Genomic DNA, 13,422 nt, shown 5'->3' on the forward strand with positions numbered 1-13,422 from the left:
TCCCAGTCATCTGTTTTTCAGAAATTGGGTTGCTTTTGATTTTTTGCTACTGTGAATAGTGCTACAATGAAAACAAGAGTGTAGATTTCTTTTCTATATTGTGTTTTTGAGTTTTGGGAGTATATTCCCAAAGGCAGAATAGCTGGGTATTATAGTTATTTTTCTCACAAAAAAACAAGCAGCTGATTTCTTTTTTGGGGGGGGGGGATGAGGGAGGTGTGTGGGGAGGACAGAGCCACAACTAGAACTGTGCACAAGGTTCACTTCTTTCTCTATTCTCAGGGATCACTCCTGTCAGTGCTCATATGTGGTATTGGGAATCAACCCCAAATTGATTGTATGCAAGGCTAGTGTCTTACTCATAGTACTCTCATTCCACTGATTTTTTTGACACCGCTCTTATCATTTTGGGGGTCTTTTTGGGTCACGCCCAGCGATGCTCAGTGGTTACACCTGACTCTGCACTCGAGAATTACTCCTGGCAGTGCTCAGGGGACCATATGGTGTAGGATAACACTGTTTTGTCCTTCCTCAGGTAGCTTATGTTTATCCAGTCACATCCATCCCAGAACACTGAACTTGTATTGTAAACAATGTCCTTTCTGTATGGACACAGGAAGACAGTTAATATTATGCTTTGTAACTTGGGAGTTGATTGACCCGAATAATATTTACTCCTGAGCATCTGCTTTCTTGACTTAGTTGCCCTTAGTTCCTAGCACCCCAAAAGCAGGGTCCCGACAAGGGACTGAATGGACCCAGGGCAAACTGTGAGCTACCCTGGCATTGAAATGGGCCAGGCTAAAGCACCAAAATACTCAACTATAAGTTGAGGGCATGATCATGGACAAATGCTGTCATGATCCAAAGTAAGTAACGATGAGACTAGGACCCTGCTGGGGCTAGGAAGACTAACCTGACCTGCGGACTGCAGACTGTATAATGAGATGTTTATATCTCTTACTGTGCTCACACAGAATGACATTGCTAGAAATATTAGAAGTAGATTTACTACAACTATTTATGTAGAGTACTAGCTGAGGAAAGAACACACCCTTGTTGGGATCCCACCCTTGATCAGATCTCCTAGTAATCTGGAGAAAAATCTCTTTAGATGAGATTTTATCCTTGAGTTAATCTCTTGGAGGAGTGGTCTTACCTCTCATTGTCAATATCCAACATACCTTTGTGTCACTGCCTTACCGTGATTGCTATATAAACTAAGACTGTAAGCTCAAGGAGAACAGAGTCAGAAGTGAGAGAGCTCGGGCTCCAGAGATCCAGAGTCAAAGCCAGAAGGAGAAGGGGTTCCAAATTGGGGCCCAGAAGAGAAGGAGGCAGAGGTGATACAGGAGTGAAGAGGATTGTAATAAACTACAATTGATGTTGACCAGCCTGGCCCTCATTTCTTCCTTCGTCTGCCCTTGGCCAACAGCCATAATGATCCAGGCCACACACCGTGGCTCAAGAGCACCGAATGCAGGAGGTGAGACAGTGCCTTCCAGTGAGCCTTCGAACACACAACCTTTGGTGTGCTAAGATTTTACAATATGGGATGCTGAGGATTGAACCGGTTCGGCCATGTGCAAGGCAAATGCCCTAACAGCTTTACTCTGGCTCTATCTAAGCTTTTTTGGACACCAAAGAGTTAAATCCTATCCTATTTAAAGCACCATAGCACCTCTGAGATTCTGGATGTCTGGGTCAATTCCCAGGCCAAGAAGATTAAGTGAAAATAGGTGTCATGAAAATTGCCTTTACATACATAATGCATACATACATAAACACATATATGCATAAACATATATAAACATATACACTTCACGATACATACACATGTAAGAAATGTTTCAATATGTTTAGGTATTATTAAAGAACTGGTTCTAAATATTAAATTATAAATAATAGTCTAATGAAATAAATTGAGATTATTTATAAAAATTCACAAATGATCATCTGGGCCTAATACTTCTTGGAAGTAGAGTAATTTATAATTACAATACTATACATAAATTCTAATTCTATAATTAGAATATAAAATTCAGATCACTAAGATATTTGTTTCTTATTTTCTTCTTTATTGCCCCTTCCTTCTTTTGTCCTTCATTCTCTCCTTTCTCTTTTATTAATTTCCTCCTTCAATTTCTCCCTATTTCCTCTTCTCTACCAGATTCTAACACTTCTTTCTTCCATCTTCCCTTTTTCCTCATTTTATTCTCATTTTGATTTCCTTTTTCCTAAGAGTTTGCATTGTAACATACCATAAGAATCTTAAAGTTAGAATTTGAGAAAATGCAGAAAATGTGCTGGAACTATAGCACAGTGGGTGGGGCGTTTGCCTTGTACTCCACTGACCCGGCTGACCTGGTTCAATTCCTATGCTCCTCTCGGAGAGCCTGGCAAGCTACCGAGAGTATCTCACCCGAACGGCAAAGCCTGGCAAGCTTCCCGTGACATATTCAATATGCCAAACACAGTAACAACAAGTCTCCCAATGGAGATGTTACTGGGCCTGCTTGAGCAAATTGATGAACAACGGGAGGACAGTGCTACAGACAGTGCTACAGTGCAGCTTTTAAAAAGATGATTTTGGTCACAGCTTTTACTTAATTTTTTTGCATTAATTAAAGAAATTTAATTATAACGCCATATCCACAGATCACATTGTCATATGATACCTATGGCACTGCATAATTATTTAGTTGCTCATTCAGTATTGAGTTGTGAAACCATAATGATCAAAAGAAGATTGTAATAAATACAATTTCATCATGAGACACCTCATATCTAGATGAACAAAACATTTAAATAAAATTTTAAAATTATGTGAGGCAACAATTTAGTCCTTTCACTGGCGAGCATTTTGAAGAATTCTCTTATATACTTCACTGGTGAGGCTCTAAAATATAAGTCATTTACAATGTGATGGGAATAACAATTCTGTAATTCTTTGGATGAAACTATAAATAGAGTCATGAGGGGTTTTTTTTCCTAATAAAATGAACTTTCTTTTTTCTCTTTCTTCATATGAATTAGAAAGGTTTTTTATCTTAGCAGGACAAATTTGTCAATATCAACCAGTCCTCCTCCTCAAATACCCAATCAACCCACAGCTTTATTCTCTGACATCTACTCAACTCTATCTTTATGCAGCCTATCTAATAGCAAACCTGTGCAAGCTGCCAGGATTTTTGAACATAAGCAAATTGTCTAACAGGAAAATTTGTAGAAGATAAAAATTATTTTTTCAAGATACACAATCAATTTAGAGATCTAACATGAAGCAGAAATGCCAAAGTTCTTGAAAAATCAGCAATGGTGGGCTTTTTTAATTTGCATTATCAAAGTAAATGCTCCACTTTTTTTGTTACAACAGATGATTAAGGCATGATGAGATGATCCTCCCGGGTATAGTGGTAAAATTTCTTTCTTTTCGTATTCTATAAATGTAGTCACTGATTTTATTCTCTGGCACAATCCATGCTCAAGCACTGTCAGAAACATTAAAGTAGCAATTAAGAATAGAGTTAGGTAAAGAAATTGAGTAAGGGAGTCCTCAAAACCTCCATTACGCCATAAGTGTTTTTAGCTAATATTAGTTTTTTACCATTATTAAATATGAAACTTTGAAACATCTCTTTGGAATTTCTAGTCTTTAGTATATGTAAGAGGACCAGGCAAAATTGTCTATATTAATAACTCACATACTAGGGAGACCTATTCTCATTTATGCTATGTACCTTTTGCAATTATGTGCATTTCTATAATGGTGAGAAATGAAAGCATCATAAGCAGACAAATATTTTCCAAGAAATGATCTGCTAAGAAAGAAACATACAGGACAATAATAAGCTGTTCTGTGCAAGAAGGGGCTAAAATTGTAGACGGAGATAGTATTTTAAAATATGACTAGATTTTATGGCAGAGTCTGGCAAGCTACCCGTGGCATATCCAATATGCCAAAAACAGTAACAATAACAGGTCTGATTCCCCTGACCCTGAAAGAGCCTCCAATACGGTAGTGTTCGGAAAGACAAGTAAGGACAGGCTGCTAAAATCTCAGGGCTGGAACGAATGGAGACATTACTGGCACCCTCTTGAGTAAATCGATGAACAACGATGACATGATACGATGATAGAGTGATCACTAGATATACATATTTGTTAAAAAGAGAAAAAAGTCAAAATAAATGATAATGCTTCTCCATGATGAAAGTAATGCATGGTTGAGTATTTGAACAGCAATAAATTTCTGCTTTATATAACTTGATTTTAGAACCATGTGAATGTCTTATGTAACAAAGAATATAATTACATAAACATTTAAAAATGACAGTCAAAGAAAATGTAGTGAAATACAATAAAGTATGAGACTATTTCTAAACTGAAACTTAAAACAAAATTTAAAACATTGAAACCCATTCGAAATCCCGAAAGGAATATATTTTAAAGGCAAAAAAATGTTGAAACTTAACCCATTTTTGTTATCATATCATTAATGATAATTATGTTTTTAATTTAAGGGGAGTTTATATAATATGATATTTATTATAGAATAATAATTATTATTCTATAATAATTATAATAATATAACAATCATTATAATCATATATAATTATATATTATAATTATTATATAATCATATATAATATATTATATAGTTTATAATTTATATATAATTATTATAATAAGTAAAAAGTAAAGGCCCTCCCGTTGATCATTGATTTGCTCGAGCGGGCCCAATAACGTCTCCATTGGAGACTTTGTTGTTACTGTGTTTGGCATATCGAATACATCACGGGGAGCTTGCCAGGCTCTGCCGTGCGGGCAAGATACTCTCGGTAGCTTGCCGGGCTCTCCGAGAGGGGCGGAGGAATCGAACTCGAGTCAACCATGTTGGCTGCGTGCAAGGCAAACGCCCTACCGCTGTGCTATCGCGATATTATATTTTTAATTTAAATAATGAAAACACAAAAGGGATGTACTGTGCTTTTATACAATGAGGATGAACAAATTGTTGTTTCTTGAGATGAATTATGTCCCCTTTGATTCATATATTATTTATTTATTGCTTTTTTTGGGTCACACCCGGTGATGCACAGGGGTTACTCCTGACTGTGCACTCAGTCATCACTCCTTGAAGTGCTCATATGAGATGCTGGGGAATTGAACCTGGATTGGCCGTGTGCAAGGCAAATACCCTACCTGCTGTACTATCATTCCAGCCCCAGATTTCTTTTTTTTTTTTTTTTTTTTTGCTTTTTGGTTCACATCTGGCATGCCTGGCATGCTTAGGGGTTACTCCTGGCTCTGCACTCACTTGTACCATCACTCCGGCCCTTCTGATGCATACATTTTCAACCTCATCCACAATACTTCAAAAGGGGACCACATTTGGAGACATATCGTATGACTCTATATATTTACACAATATGTATGTATATATAAACACACAACACCTGTACTATGTATTTGTATATATGCTTAGATAACCAAATTATATTTTTAAACATAATGGGTCTTCATACACATTTCACAGCTTACAACTCCCCATTGGGATTCTTCTGAAAAGATCTGAGAAAGTTGCGTTGGTTTTCAAGGAAACCAAAATAAATGATTGTTGTCCTGGACTACTAGGGAAGCAAGTGAGTGACAATGTCCAATTAATGAGTAAATATCAAGGCTAAATACTAATTGTCTATAAGAATCCTAAGAGAGGAGATGAAAAAAAAATCCTAAGAGGAGCCACTTCAGAGAACTTCCAGGTTGGTGAAGGTGTGGAGATTAAGGGCACATAAGCTCCATGCCTTTTCTTCCTACTCTGTGCCTTCCTTCCAGGTAACTATTTCTTAGTTACACCTTTTGTATTAAACTGTCATCTAGTGAGTAAATGGTTTTCATGAATTCATGAGTTTTGTGACAAATTAGTCAAACCAGAGGCAGAAGTCCTGTCATTAATTCTCTGATATGTTTCTCAAAAAGAAACACAGGTCACATAGTCTGCGCTTGAGACTGCTGTCTCAAGCAGAGTGATTTGGGGAGACTAAACCTTTAAATGGTGGGATCTGAGGCTCTCTTTCCAGGTAAAGAAATAATGACAAAAGTCACACAAATTCTTAGACTCCCAGTGGGGTTCAGAATTTCTGGTTGTTATGGGAGAGCCTTCACCTTAAATTGGATCCCAGATCCCCAGTAGAAGAAATAATCAAGCTAACGTTATAATACGAGGGTAGACTCTAACCCAACATGATGGATATTCTTACAGAAAGGGATACACAGAGAAAAAGGTGATGCAGACATAAGGAGAAGGCAGTTGTCTCCATTCTATGGAGGGAGACAATTCCATCCCTCATGGAACTTGCAAGGAACTAACCCTGCTGCCATCTTTATATTTACTTCTAGAATCTCAATCTATGAAATAATAAGTGCATGTTGTTTAAGCATCCCATTTTTAGATTTTGTTTCAGCACCTTTAGAATAATAATACAATGATATAAACATTAATGGGTTGATTATAATGAATGGTTCACATTGTTAATGCCTAAAATCATTCATCAATATTCATATCACAGTCTGACAGGGAGCTGCTGGATCATTTGTTAGAAGTAAACAATATGATTTATAAAACAGTCTTACCAAAGCACAGCAAAAAATTTAAATGATCAAGCTTTAAATGTATTGAATAGAGAAACTCATTTACAGCAAAGGGATACAATCACAAAAGAAAGTTTCCTTAAAATAAAACTTACAAGAGATAGGGAATAGAGAAACAAAATGAAGACTGTCAAAGATATTTTAGATAATTAATAAGTTTCTGCAATCTGCGTTCCCATTGGACATGCTATATAAAAATACTAAAATTATAAGATGAGAAAAGTTGCATTACATATCCTAAAAATTTTTACCTGTAAAAGTAGCAATTTGCCACTCTGATAAATAGGCAGAGCACTTATAAGAGTGTTTGCAACATAGTACAGCTTCAACCATTTAATTATCTGGTTATTGGTTTAATTGCATAATACAACTGCTATCAGTAGTAGTTCAACTTATGTCATGTGTACATCTTACTCTGTATACACTTACTTACAGTGTGTACACAAGCTCACACGTATGCTCAACAACATACATATGCAGTTCCCAAATTAACTCATATTGGGCTTCACTATGTTTTTCATTACATGTTTTCACAAAAATCCTCAAAACAATCCAACATATGCTAAACTTTGAAAGGAAAAGAAAGAAAGATTTGTGAATATTTTAAATAAAAGGCAAGGGTCATAAAGGGAGAGCAAAAGAAGGACCATTTTAAGGAGGCTAACAACTCTATTTGATATCTTTCCAGAATGAAGTTGTTTTGTGCCTGCCATTTCCAGGGAAAGACAAACCTTGTCTCAGCACCCACAGGGCCAGCTCTTGTTGCTAACTGGTATTTTCAGCCAGCTGGGTGATGTTTACATAAGAGGCAGGACACATCTGGTCATTAATAGTGATAATTGCTCTTTGGTTAAAAGCCATCATTTCTATATAGAAAATGTTGCAGCTGACAACTATTGTGAGTCAGGTGACTGCATCCCATGAATTTTTATTTCCATTTTTTAATTTGTTATTTTTTTCTAAGAGAGAGAATTCAAAGATGAAGGAAATCCAGTTTATACTTTCAATAAATCTACAATGTTTTTGAATCACAGGGAAATAACTCTAAGGCAAAATTAGTATCATAAGAAAGTCAAAAATAGCATAAACTTGCTAGGAAGTAGTGTATCAAATGAGTGTTCTGACATGGGTGGGAAAGTTGTATTGGTCTTCATTGAAAAAAGCAAAATTGAGAGATACCCATTTAAACCAAAAGAATAAGATAGGAGTGAATGTTAGTGGAGGAAAGAGTGTCTAGGGATAGAAAAAGGAGGGGACTTGACTAGAGTTGTGAAATGAAATACAGGTTTCCTCATTTAATATGAATTTCAGATAAATTAGCAAATACTATTTTGCAGCACGCATATGAACCATTTAGTACTTGGCTCATAATTTGTGGTTGAATTGTCTTTGACATATTTATGGAAATAAATTATTTAATAAAGTTTAGTCTGTAGAGTAGAAGAAAATGGGTATTCATATGGGAAATATATTTTGGTCATCTACATAGTATATCTGTATGTATGATAAAATAAAACATGAATTGTACAAAGAATAAGATTACACTCACAAGTATTAGAAAAAATGAGATAGGAAACTTTTCAGGAAGTGAGGAAAGATCTTGATTTAGGTGTTAGGAAGAGAGATGACTGAGATAGACTGGTATGGAAACAGTATTATATCTAAGATATGTGATGTCAAAGAGGCAAGGTATTTCTATTGACCTGAATGATAGCTTTATTAAAGACCATGTAAGGAGGAGAAACTGGTTTTAGAAAAAACAAATAAGATAAATACGGATCATATCAGGAGGAACAAAAACAGTGAACACAGATACAAACAGATGCTCAGTAAGAAATTCAAAATATTTTTCTGATGTCAGTAGTTTTTAATTGTAGATATTTAGTTTTTCTTAATTCAACCAATTGGTTCAACATATAGAGCCATCTTTAGTTGTTGGATACAAAAGAGGTACCAGCAAGGGGCTAGCAAAAAAAAATGGGAATAATAAAACAATGTTTTGGGTCTTCGAATTCCTGGTTAGCTATTACTCTGAAATCTCACAAAAGTGAAGAGGAAAGATTTAGACGATGCAATGTTTTTTGCTAACTTTTGAAAATCCCTTTTTTGGTTTTGTTAGGAAAGCAGTTCAGGTAAGAGTCATAGTTTTAGAGATTGAGTAATAAAAACATGAGTTGTGAAAAGGGCAGAAGAAACCAAAGCTGAAAGAGGAGTGGTGCTTGAAGGGAAACAGAAACTGAGTGGAAGCAGCCCATGGAGAGGGAAGATTAAAGATTCATGAAAGAAATAAGTCTGATAAGAGGGTCCAGCAAAAAAATGAAATACTTGGATGGAGAAATTTGCCTCATAAAAAAGAAAAATCTCTATGTAGTTGAAGGAGGAAGGAAGGAAGAAACATTCTAAAGACTTGATGTGGGATGTGGTAAGAGAGGACATTCCTGCTCCACTTCAAAGTAAGAAATGACCCTGCACTTTGAGAAGAGCAGGAGCACAGATTAAAGTTCTAGTCTTTTAGCAAGTCTTTTTTTTGTAGACTTACAAACTTTTGTGTTTGGGTTTCAGTTATACAATGATCAAGTACCCATCCCTCCATCAGTGCCCATTCTCCACCACCAATGAACCCAGTAGCTCTCTCACCCCCCAATTCCCCCTACCCCGCCCCACCTCTATGGCAGGGCATTCCCTTTTGCTCTCTCTCTTTCCTTTAGGGTGTTGTGGTTTGCAATAGAGGTATTGAGTGGCCATCGTTTTCGGTCTATAGTCTACTTTCAGCACACATTTCGCATCCCAAGTGAGTCCTCCAAACATCCTTTACTTGGTGTTCCCTTCTCTATAATGCTAAGTGAAATGAGTCATAAAGAGAGGGACAGACATAGAAAGACTGCACTCATCTGGGGAATATAAAGTAACAGAATGGGAGATGAACAACCAAGAATAGTTGAGATAAGTACCAGGAGGTCTCTTAGCAAGTCTTACAGCACATCTTAGGCATGCTGCGTCTATATACTACAACATGGGGAAGTTGAAGTGTTTGTAGGATTATTGAGTATCATAATGTATGTTGTTCCAACACAGATAATAGAGGAGCAGGAAGCTTGAGGAATGGAGTCTCCTCAGTAGGTGGTATGAATGTTACTCAGTAGCCTAGTGCTTCTAGAAATACCAACCTCAATCAGGCACCACTCTATTTATTTGAGTGTTTACATGACTTTATGAAACATTTTGTATAAAAAACCTGATTTGCATAATACCCAAAAATAGAAAACAGCATATTCTATTCTTGTGGCTTCACTTAAATTAATATACAGCATTGTGTTTGAATATAACAACAATTTGATGTAGGTAATAATACTAATTTATAATTATGGGATACCTAGTCAAAGAGCTTTTAGATGTACCTAGTCAAAGAACATTCAGAAGATCCCAATGACTTTATCATGGCAAAAAGCAACACAACACATTAATGTATGTTCTTATTTCTTGTGACTATACTATAAGTTGAACTTAAATAATGGAGAAAACACAAAATTTCTGATTACCTAGTCTAATACATACAGTCACAAATATACAAAAGCTTATTGGATAAATATTTTGTAGAACTCTACTTAAAGAATTATGTATGGTTGCTACTCTTGAAAAGACTATTATGATGGGAAAAAAGTACATTGCCATTTTTAAGACTAAAAACTGTGATATCAGAGAAAATCAAATGACCATGCCTTAATACATATGGTAACAAGCACAACAGAGCTTAGAATTGGAAAAGTATATAGAGTTTTGTCCAATACCTTCCCTGGAAGGTTGAGAAATCTGAAGACGAAAGGGAATACTTGGGTTACTGATGGTCATAATGTGGTTAGGTGACATGTTTCTTGACTCATAAATCTTTGATATCACAATGATGCCATCACAGTCGCAAATTTTCACTAGACTTTTGGAGCATTATTTCCAGGGTCAGAATAATGTTATATTATATGACACATACTAGGTTAACATAGAGTTTTCCAAGCTAGATTACTATCTTTTCTGGACACTAACAGAGTTTTACTAGTTCTTCATGTTTTTTTCTATTTTTCATTAAGTAATAAGGATATAAAATGTTCAGTATAGAGGAAAATACTAATTAAGTATTTTCTATATATTCATTTAATATTCATTATTCCATAATAACTTCCTAGTAATGAATAAATGATTATTAGACCCTTATTGCAGATGATGAAACCAAGGCTCAGTGATTACATAAACTGTTCAGAAAATGGAGATGAGTCCAAAATTGACCTCTGACTCCAGGTATCATACTTACTTTTACAATATTTTTTCATTTCTCTAGGGTATATAAGACAAAGAAAACTAAACCAGAGAGGAAAGAAGTATGGAAGAGGAGAGTAGGGTGAAAGACATGGCAGAAGGAACAGTATCAGAGTTGACTGGAGCTTCTTTTGTTGAGGAAGGGTTCCCCAACAGTGCTCAGGGCCTAGAGGTCACTACTGCTTGGAAATACAGTTCTATGCCAGAGCAATGCAGAACACAGGGGCAATGAAATACTGGTGGAGGTATTTTATATACATGAATTTCCAAGAATCTGAACTCAGAGCCTCTGTAGGTAAGTCACATGAGCCATTCTTATAAGACGGTTTGATGCTCTTGTAAAGAAAGTTGTTGCCCTAAAGACGATAGCATCTAGATAACGATAAATGATAAATATTTATTCTTTAGGATATTATTACAATGTACTAGTTGCAAAGGTCTTTAAGAGTGCTCCAAGGAACAGAAATCAATATTGTACAATTTCAAAGATTTGACTTCTACATATATCTAAAAACTAGTAGGATGCCTTCCTTAGATGAGGCATTTCTCTACTTTATATTTTAGTTCTGTCACTTTAAAATGGGAAGGAGATGAAGAAGAAAGAGGTGGAGTAGAAGTGACATTAAGTACTGAAAGTCTTGAGTACTTTAGTGATAATTAGGTGCAGTGACTTTGTATATCCAAACCAAAAACATTAGCATGATTATAACCATCTTACTTAAACTACAATAAAAAATTTAAAATAAATAAACTCAAATTAGAAAATTAATGTCTCATTCAGATACCTCCTTTTAGGGAAAAAAGACCTATACATTCAACCTTATGGTTCTTCAATTTGAGAAATGTTCAAAGTAAGATTCTGTAAATTTAGAGTAAAACTTGCTTCTTTCTCATCCCCAAATTTCAGTTGTCTTCTTCTAAAAACAAACAAACAAACAAAAACTTTGCACACACTCAGCTATTAACATAGTTGCATGTGGTGTGATTGACTCATATAACTCAACTGGGCAATGGAATTATTCTCCCAAGATATTTCAAAAGAGTGCTTTATTACTTTAAACCTTGGTTGTGTCCAGTAGATGTGTCATCATAGATAGTAGAGAACTTAAAACTATATTTTCAATGTATTAGTCATTACTAATGATCATCAGAGATCTAGGATTAGTATGTTTTGCTTGTAATAACTATCAATATAATCAAGGAAATTTTTAAGTTAGTTCATATGTTTTTGAGAGACTTTTATGTCATATTTTCAATTAGTGTTGAAAGCTCTTAGATCACTGAATGGTGAAAATTATCTGAAGATCATTTTGGCCAGATTAAATGATACTACTTTATTGTATAAATGAAGATTAAAACTATTAGCCACTAGATTAACAACAAAAATTTTATCATAAATACTTTTCATTCAGGCCCTGAAAAATGGGGAAAAGAGCATAACAGTCACTTCATCTGAGAATTCAAGATTTGTGCAGCCATAAATTGAAATATTATGATACCTAACTGGAGTTAACTTGGCATTGGTAGTTTATGGATTTTGGAGGACTTATAAATACTTCAAAACACCTTCTTCATAGACTAAAAATAACAACAAAACTCGGTATTTTATTGGAAGAAATGGCAACTGATTTGAAGTGATACAAAAATATTCTAATGAACTCCTAACAAAATGGATATTAATAACAGTCCTTCATAATATATAATGGAGGAATTTTATATACTTTTTAACACTTTATCCTTAAAAATAAAACAAAACAAAGCCCACTATCTTGCAAAAATACACTTATATTATACTTATATACATAAAAATACACTTATATTATATACACTTATATATAATACACTAATTAGGTATTAATTAGACATAATCAAAATATGGAAGAAATATCATTTTCATGTATTAGAAGAGTTAATAATTGTAAAAATCTTAATGTACCCCAAACTAACCTGTAGAGTTAATGCAATCTCTATTACAATTTAGGCAAACATTTTTTGGGGGTAGAAACTGACAATTTAATTTTAAATTTATAGGCATATTCAAAGTGTCTAAAATAAGAACAATCTTAAGTTAATTAAAAGGTGGATTATCTTTACTACTTGACATAATGACATATAGTTATGGAAATTGAAATAGTGAAATCCTGCCTAACATGAAAAAATAAAACAATGGTGCAGAACTGAATATAAAAATAAATTTTCACCAAATAGCACAGCGGGTAGGGCGTTCGCCTTACACGCGGCCAACATGGCCGACCCGAGTTCGATTCCTCCGCCCCTCTCGGAGAGCCCGGCAAGCTACCGAGAGTATTCGATATGCCAGACACAGTAACAACAAAGTCTCCAATGGAGACGTTACTGGGCCCGCTCGAGCAAATCGACGATCAACGGGAGGGCCTTTACCTTTACCTTTACCTTTATGTATATAAGATATATATATTCCCAATAAGATATATATATATC

General features: G+C 35.1%; 1 protein-coding gene across 2 annotated transcripts in view; it reads right to left on the reverse strand.

Annotated features, from left to right (window-relative positions):
- GABRB1 (gamma-aminobutyric acid type A receptor subunit beta1) overlaps positions 1-13,422 on the reverse strand; it is a 409,024-nt gene that overhangs the window by 227,434 nt on the left and 168,168 nt on the right. The gene's annotated exons all lie outside the window — the stretch shown is intronic.

Source organism: Sorex fumeus, unplaced genomic scaffold (assembly GCF_029834395.1).
Source record: "Sorex fumeus unplaced genomic scaffold, SorFum_2.1 ptg000013l, whole genome shotgun sequence".
Taxonomy (NCBI): Eukaryota; Metazoa; Chordata; class Mammalia; order Eulipotyphla; family Soricidae; genus Sorex; species Sorex fumeus.